The sequence below is a fragment of the Austrofundulus limnaeus genome, unplaced genomic scaffold (genome assembly GCF_001266775.1).
Source record: "Austrofundulus limnaeus strain Quisiro unplaced genomic scaffold, Austrofundulus_limnaeus-1.0 Scaffold899, whole genome shotgun sequence".
Classification (NCBI taxonomy): Eukaryota; Metazoa; Chordata; class Actinopteri; order Cyprinodontiformes; family Rivulidae; genus Austrofundulus; species Austrofundulus limnaeus.
Window position 1 is genome coordinate 112,424 of NW_013953301.1, and position 7,518 is coordinate 119,941.

Sequence of the window (7,518 nt, forward strand, 5' to 3'; positions counted from 1 at the left end):
CAGAGAGACAGACCAGTGGGCAAAAAACAGGTAGGCAGGCAAACAAAGAAAATAGCAGGCAAAGAGGCAAACAGTCTGACAGGCAGAGAAACAGACAGGTAGGCAAAAAGACAGACAGAAAGGCAGGCAGACAAAGAGACAGGCAGGTAGAGAGGCAGACAGGTAAGCAAAGAGCCAGACAGAGAACCGGGCAGGTAAACCAAATGACAGGCAGAAAGACAGAATGGCAGGAAGCACAGCAGACCGACATAGAGAGACAGGAAGAAAACAGACAGCTTGAATCCGTCCACTCGATGAATAACTTCCTGCTGTTTTATTAGCCTTGTGGTTCTGGGTAGTAATAATAAAATGGACTTGACAGCTCTCCACGTGGTGACGCACCTTTATTTAACACAACTGTAAGACTCTCTCTAACCCCTAGAGGGCACTCATCACATAGTATTGACCCAGTCACTACCACAACATACCCCTTCCTAAGTACCATTACTATCAACATTGTTAGAACTACAAATTTTTGTTTCCAAAACAGTGATGAACCCACTGAACCTCAACTAGACATTCAAGGTAGTTAACTTAACTGGTAACAAAGTATTTTTCTTATTTATCATCTTTTTTAATTTCTCAAGATCTTAATATATCTATGAAGATGGCTTAGACTACCCAGTCCTTCAACTGAGTAAGGGCATTATTCTGCCCCAGGCTGGTTACTCAGTTACCCGAGAGTACCTTCTACTAAAATCAAAGTCCTTAAGGTACCTCGGTGGGCATCTGTCTCTTGCTGGATATCTTTTGACAATAGTTTGGTTATCTGGGGCAACAGAAGGCGGTTGTGCCTCTTCTGGGACAGTGTTGTCTTTCTCAGGCGGGGCAGGACCTTGTAGTTCAGCAGGACCCGAGTTTGTCGCTTGTAATGAGATGAGATGGCTCCTGTTGCGACGACGTAGAAGTCCTCTGGGGGTCTTAACGAGGCAAGACCGAGGAGTATCTGCTCTGCCCGACACAGTCCCATTGTCTTTCATGTCAGTGATCCAAACTTGATCTCCTTGATGAAGTTGTAGTGTCTCTGTCTGTCTCTGGTTCCGTTTCGGTTCGGTTCGGCTCGGCTTTGTCAGCTGCTGGACTCTTTCTCTCTTCCTTGAGTCTGCTCACCGTCTGCTTTGGGGCTGGAGCGTCTGCCTGTAGCTGCTGGACTCRGCTGATGCTGTCTGCTTCTTCGGTGCTGGGTCGATGGAAACCAGTGGACTTCTTTCTCCTGAAGACTTGTCAATAAAACTGTAATCTAACATTTAAATGACGAAAAGACTATTTCTTCAGTTCTGGACATGTTTATTCAGCGAGAGACACTAAAAGAGGGTCCACACAGCTAGAATGTTACTCTGACTCTCCACCAAGAAAGCGCGTGCCCGCCTTCATGCGCGCTCCGATATGCTCGTTCACATTTTCTTAAAGGGCCATACATGAAAATACACGACAAATTCCCGCGAGGTTGTGTGTCCTGTGTCTTCTGTTGAACCATGTCTTCTGTTTGTCCCTCTCCTTCTTTTCTCTCTCTCTCTCTCTCTCTCTCTCTCTCTCTCTCAGTGTTGCAATGTTTGTCCATCATGGATTAAGAGTAGATGGAAGAACAGGTATTGTAGTACGAATGTTTCGTCCCATCATGAGCTCCACAGGGGAATGTCCATTAGCAAGCGGCGTAGCACGATATGCCATGAGAGCAAGGTAACAGTCCCCCTCCTTCTGTCAGAGACCCGTTACTGTCCTCACTGCTCTTTCCGCCTCAGAGGGAATCTTGGACTGGATGTGGTGTGGAGAAAGCACCACTCTGAAGCAAACTCTTGAAAGTGTTCTGAGAAGAACTGAGGGCTGTTACCTGATCTTAGTTCTGCTGGTATACCATGGCATGCAAATATGGATTTTAGGTGTTCGACCACTGCTGCTGATGTGGTAGAAGATAGCTCAGCTTTTTCTATGTACCTTGAGAAATAGTCCACAACCCCAGTCAAAAAGATCTGTACCAACTAATTCCCATGGTCATGCAGGAAACTCGGTTGGCATGAGTGTTTCTTTGTATTGCTGTCTCCCTTTTGCACATGTCTCACACTCTGCCACCAACTGTTGTAGTTGTGAGCTCAGTCCTGGCCACCATACTGACTGTTTTGCTCGTTCCCTGGACTTCACGATGCCCTGGTGGCCTGTATGTAGGCGTGTCAGAATCTCTTTGTGTAAGGACTTTGGAATAACAATGCGCTTTCCTTTTAGCAGAAGTCCGTCTTCCTCTGTCAGTTCCCCTGCATGCTGATAGTATGGGAAGCATGGACCTGGTATTTTGTGTTTATCCGTTCAGCCATTTTTACAGTAGTGTTTGACTTGTTTTAGCGTTTCATCTTTGTCTTGCTGCTCTCTTCTCTGTTGCTGGAAAACGTGCTATCACTTGATGTGCATACAAGTCCATTTCATCACTCAAAGTTTCGTTACAAACCGTCTTTTCTGGTGCTCTGGAGAGCACAAGTGAGATGGTAAAAGAATATCTCATCAATCTCATTCTCAGTCTCTGCACTCATGGCGGCAGCTCATCCAGGTTCTTTGAGCCCAACAATGGTACTAACGGTTTGTGATCTGTCTTGACATGAAACTCGAGGCCGACAAGAAAGTCTGAAAATCGCTCGCACGCCCATGTTATGGCTTACGCCTCCTTCTCTGTTTGAGCGTATCTCTGTTCTGTGGGGGTTAGCGCTCTTGAAGCAAATTCCACCGGCTTTGTTGTGCCATCTTCTTTTTTCTGGAGTATAACTGTACCCAGTCCGTATGAAGATGCATCAAACTGTTGTTTTTGCTTTGAGATTATAGAGTGCCAAACTTGGTGGTTTGCTGAGTTCTGTTTTAAGGCTTTCAAACGCTCGCTGTTGAGCTGCATCCCGGCACCACATGTTCTTAGTACTGAGCAGTTCCCTTAATGGCTGTGTTTTCTCCGCTAGGTGGGGAATGTATTTTCCCAGATGATTAATCATCCCCAAGAATCGCCTCACTCCACTTACATCAGTAGGTGCTTCCATGTTGCTGACCGCTCTCATTTTCTCTGGGTCAGCTCTGACACCCGTGGCGTCAATGATTTGTCCAAGAAACTTGATGGAGGTATTTGCAAACTCACATTTTTCGCTTTTCAAAGTCACTCCTGCCCTCACAAGCCATTTGAGGACTGCCACAAGTTGTTTGTCATGCTGGGCCTGTGTGTCAGCATACACCAAAATGTCATCCATTTGGCAGACAACACTATCCAGTCCCTCTAGGAGCTGAGACATCCTTCTTTGAAAATGTTCCGGAGCTGAGGAGATGCCAAAACACAAAAACAAAACCTTCCAAACGGGGTGATGAAGGTTGTGAGAAGAGCTGATTCCCTGGACAAAGGTATTTGCCAAAATCCTGAATTTGCATCCAGTTTTGAGATTATTTTTTCACTCTCTAGCTGTCCTAGAGTGTGCTCCACTGAAAGCAACATGTGTCGTTCTCTCTTGACCGAGCTGTTCAGCTTGGTCAAATCCACACACAAACCAACTTCTTCTTTCTTTGGTTTGAGAACAGGGACCATCCCTGTGCACCAGTCAGTGGGCTGCTCTACTCTGGAGATTACACCTAACTCTTCCATATGAGTTAGTTCCTTTTTGACTCTGGGTAACAAGGGAAGTGGGACTCGTCGTGGTGTTGACAGTGCAAATGGTTTAGCATCTGCTTTAAGCTCGATTTTGTATTCCCCCTCCATTCGCCCTAACCCACTGAACAGTTTTGGGAACTGCTGTTTTACCACTTCTACTGATGTGAGCAACACTGCTTCTATTCTGGCCACCAACCCAAGAGCTACACTTGCAGTGCGACCAAGTAGCCCCTGTATCAGATCTGCCACTACATACACAGGCTGCACTGTTGTTTTACTATGTGTACTCATGTTAGCTGTAAACTTCCCTTCAACTTCTAGTGGAGACATTCCTGCACCATACAACTTCAAGTTTGCAGGTTGTAGCTGAGGTCTTTGAGTAAGGTTGATGTACACTTTTTCTGGTAACACAGTTACGTCTGCACCTGTGTCTATTTTAAGCAAACAGTCCCAGTTGTTCACTTTTACTGTGGTGATCCAAGCATCATCTTTCCCCTCTGATGCTACTGAGCCCAAAATGCAACTTCTTCACAGACATCACCTGCTGCCTTTATTTCTCTCACAGCCGCCGATCTGCATACTCTCGCATAGTGTCCTTTCTTTTTGCACAGATTACAGAGTGCATCTTTAGCCGGGCACACATATCTGCTGTGAGAGGGTGTTTTACCACATTTGGTACACTGCTTTGTGTCCTGAGTTGTTTTCTTCTCCATGTTGGGATGTAGTATCTTTTTTTGAACTGCTTTGTTTTAACAATGTCCACATTACCTGGATTTTCCTGCTTGAAATTGTTCTTAAGGAGATCCTACTGTTTTTTTAACAAGCTCACTTTGTCGGATTCTGTTCACTGCTTTTTCCAATGTGAGCTCTGCATCCATTTGCAATTGCTCCGAAAGCCGCTTGTCTCTTATTCCAACAACGAGCCTGTCCCTTATCATTTCACTGTGAAGGGCCCCGTAGCCACAATATTCATAATAAAACTATCTGCAGTCTCTCCCAGTTCTTGTTGTCTTTGGTTAAACTTTGCCCATTCAAAAATAACATTCCTTCTTATCACAAAGTGTGTATCCAGCTTATCTTTAAGAGTGTGATAGTCACCTGCCTCCTCATCAGTCAGGTTCAGCGAGGTTATCACATCCTCTGCTTCATCCTTCATCGTATATGTCAGAGTGTTAATCTGATTTTCTTCTGGCTGTAGCGTGAGTCCGGAAGGTATCCAGAATCGCTCGAAGCGCCTGATCCATTTCGGCCACTCTTCTGGCTTGGAGAAATCAAATTTTGGTGGAGGTTATACTTGGAATGCTGCTGGTGAGGCCGCCATGCTGCCGATCTGCCTCCTCGCTAGCTAGCGCTCCTTCGTGTTAGCTTAGCTTTCTCTTTATCTTGCGTCTCGGAATGCTGCGCAGGTCTTCTCTGGTGAGTAAACTTGGTATTCTTTTCATACGACTTCCCATCAGAGTACTTCTGACACCATGTTTTATTAGCCTTGCGGTTCTGGGTAGTTATAATAAAATGGACTCGACAGCGCTCTTCACGTGGTGATGCACCTTTATTTAACACAACAACCGTAAGACTCTCTCTAACCCCTAGAGGGCACTCATCACATAGTATTGACCCAGTCACTACCACAACACCTGCCACTTTCATTCAGATGAACTGAGATACTTTGGTGGCAGATGAACACAGGCCAAAACATTATGACTCACCTTTTAGCAGCAGGAAATACAGATAATAATACAGATATAAAATGTTAAAAAAATCAAAGTTGCAATAAACAAATCAGTATCCATCATTATCTTTCTTATTTTGAGTCGGGCAGGAGCAGCTGAGCAGAGAGGTCCAGACCTCTTCTTCCACAGCCACCTTATCCAACTCTTCTGGGAGGATTCCAAGGGGTTCCCAGACCAGTCAAGAGACATAGTGTTGTAGAAATATCAGGCTTTCTGTCAAAACCTGTACAAACAGGAAGTTCTAATGGCTAACTTCACTGTTGGCACCACAGCTGTTTGAACCTGCACTGTGTAGACTTTGAGGACCACCGTGTTTTCCCTGTTTGAACACAGCTAGTTAATGAACCCAATTAATAACAAAGAACATAACACATAATATTAGAAAACATAAAATTAATACAGAGAATAAAACTTCTGAAGTTAATAACTCAATGATCAGTTATGATTTTGGACTTTGAACAGACTTGTGAGTACAGCAACATCCAGTTAATTTCCCAACATTATTGTCATCTAGATCAACAATAAAATCCATCCATCCATCCATCCATTTTCTGTACACGCTTCTTCCTTTTCAGGGTCGCGTGGGTCACTGGTGCCCATTTCCAGCAGTCACAGTGCGAGGGGCGGGGTACACCCTGGACAGGTCGCAAGTCCATCACAGGGCCACACATAGAGACAAACGAGACAAACAACCATTCACTCTCTCACTCACACCTAGGGACAATTTAGAGTTATCAATTAACCTAACAGTCTTGAAAATTTTAAATTGTCCCAAATTCCCTGGATGATGTGAACAAAGGCTTAATTCCCCATTCCCTCTCCCATGTCATCTGTGGGTGGACCAGTCCGAAGGCCATGGTGGTGGTGACAGAGAACTGAACTCTGGTGAACTAAATTTGGGTTTTTTTTGTCACTTCGGTAGAAAACGAAACTAAATATTAGTTTATTTAGTTTATTTAATTCTTCATCAGTGACATTTTTTTAAAGTGAAGAGACAAGAGAGACAGAGAGAAAAACAGAGAGAGAAGTAATTAGAAAGATAGAAAGATTGAAATAGCGATTAGAAGTATATTAAATATACACCAACAAAACACAGGACCACACACCCAACATCTGTCCGCTCACCTGAAAAATAAATGGATAAATACATGGAGRGTATATATAAAAATATACACATACCCATACATATATAAAGATATACATACATACATGCCTACCTACATTCATAAATATTGTCAGTATATACACACAGACGTAAATACACACTCAGTGACCAGTCAGAACCCCCCGGATCAGAACACCTGTCTGTGAGCAGTTGTGAACATGCGTGTATATACAAGATTTCTCCAATGGAATATTTAATAGTGACTGTGGAGGTTCGGAGACCCAAACCCAAGACACGAGATAGACATAGGGAAGACCAGAGCCCAAGGGCCCGAGAGGGATCCCGAGCGCAGAGCCCCAAGGGGCACCCGCACGGGAAGATCTGCCCACCCACACCCCAGATCAGACCATAGGGGAGRACTGGGAGAGTCCCCAGCGACCACACGCACAGCCCCCAGGGCCAGCAGCGACAAACTCATGGGCCCCACCGGCACCCGCCATACCAGGGCAGATCCAGGAAAGGGCACAGAGGTCCGGGCCCCCAGGGCGGACCCCTTCCAGGCCAAAGCCCGACAGGTCCAGAGGAACGAGCCCCAGCAGGCAGTCACCAGGCCAGGCCGGCACATACCCCAGCGCCCAGCCCCAGACCCCTGGAACCCCCAGCATGCCGGCGGCCAGCTGCACACCCCACCGAGGGGCTGAGTAGCAGCGGACCCCCAGATAAACCAGCAGTAGGGGCAGTCCAGACCGCAGCCTGACATATACCCAAACATACACAATCGCACCATCCCACCCTCATCCTCACCCCCACTCAATCAAAGACATATTAGGATGCCACATTCCACTCATACTCCCGATACACACTCTATATCCCCCAGGTCCAGGACATGCATCCACCCCCTATTGGAGGCAGCACACACCCGAACCCAGGAGGTAGACCCATTCATTCTGAGGTGGAGAGGAGCAGATAGCCAAGGCCCAGCCCAGGCCGCACCAGGACGCCTGGCCAGCCACCCGCCGCAGAGAAGCCACACC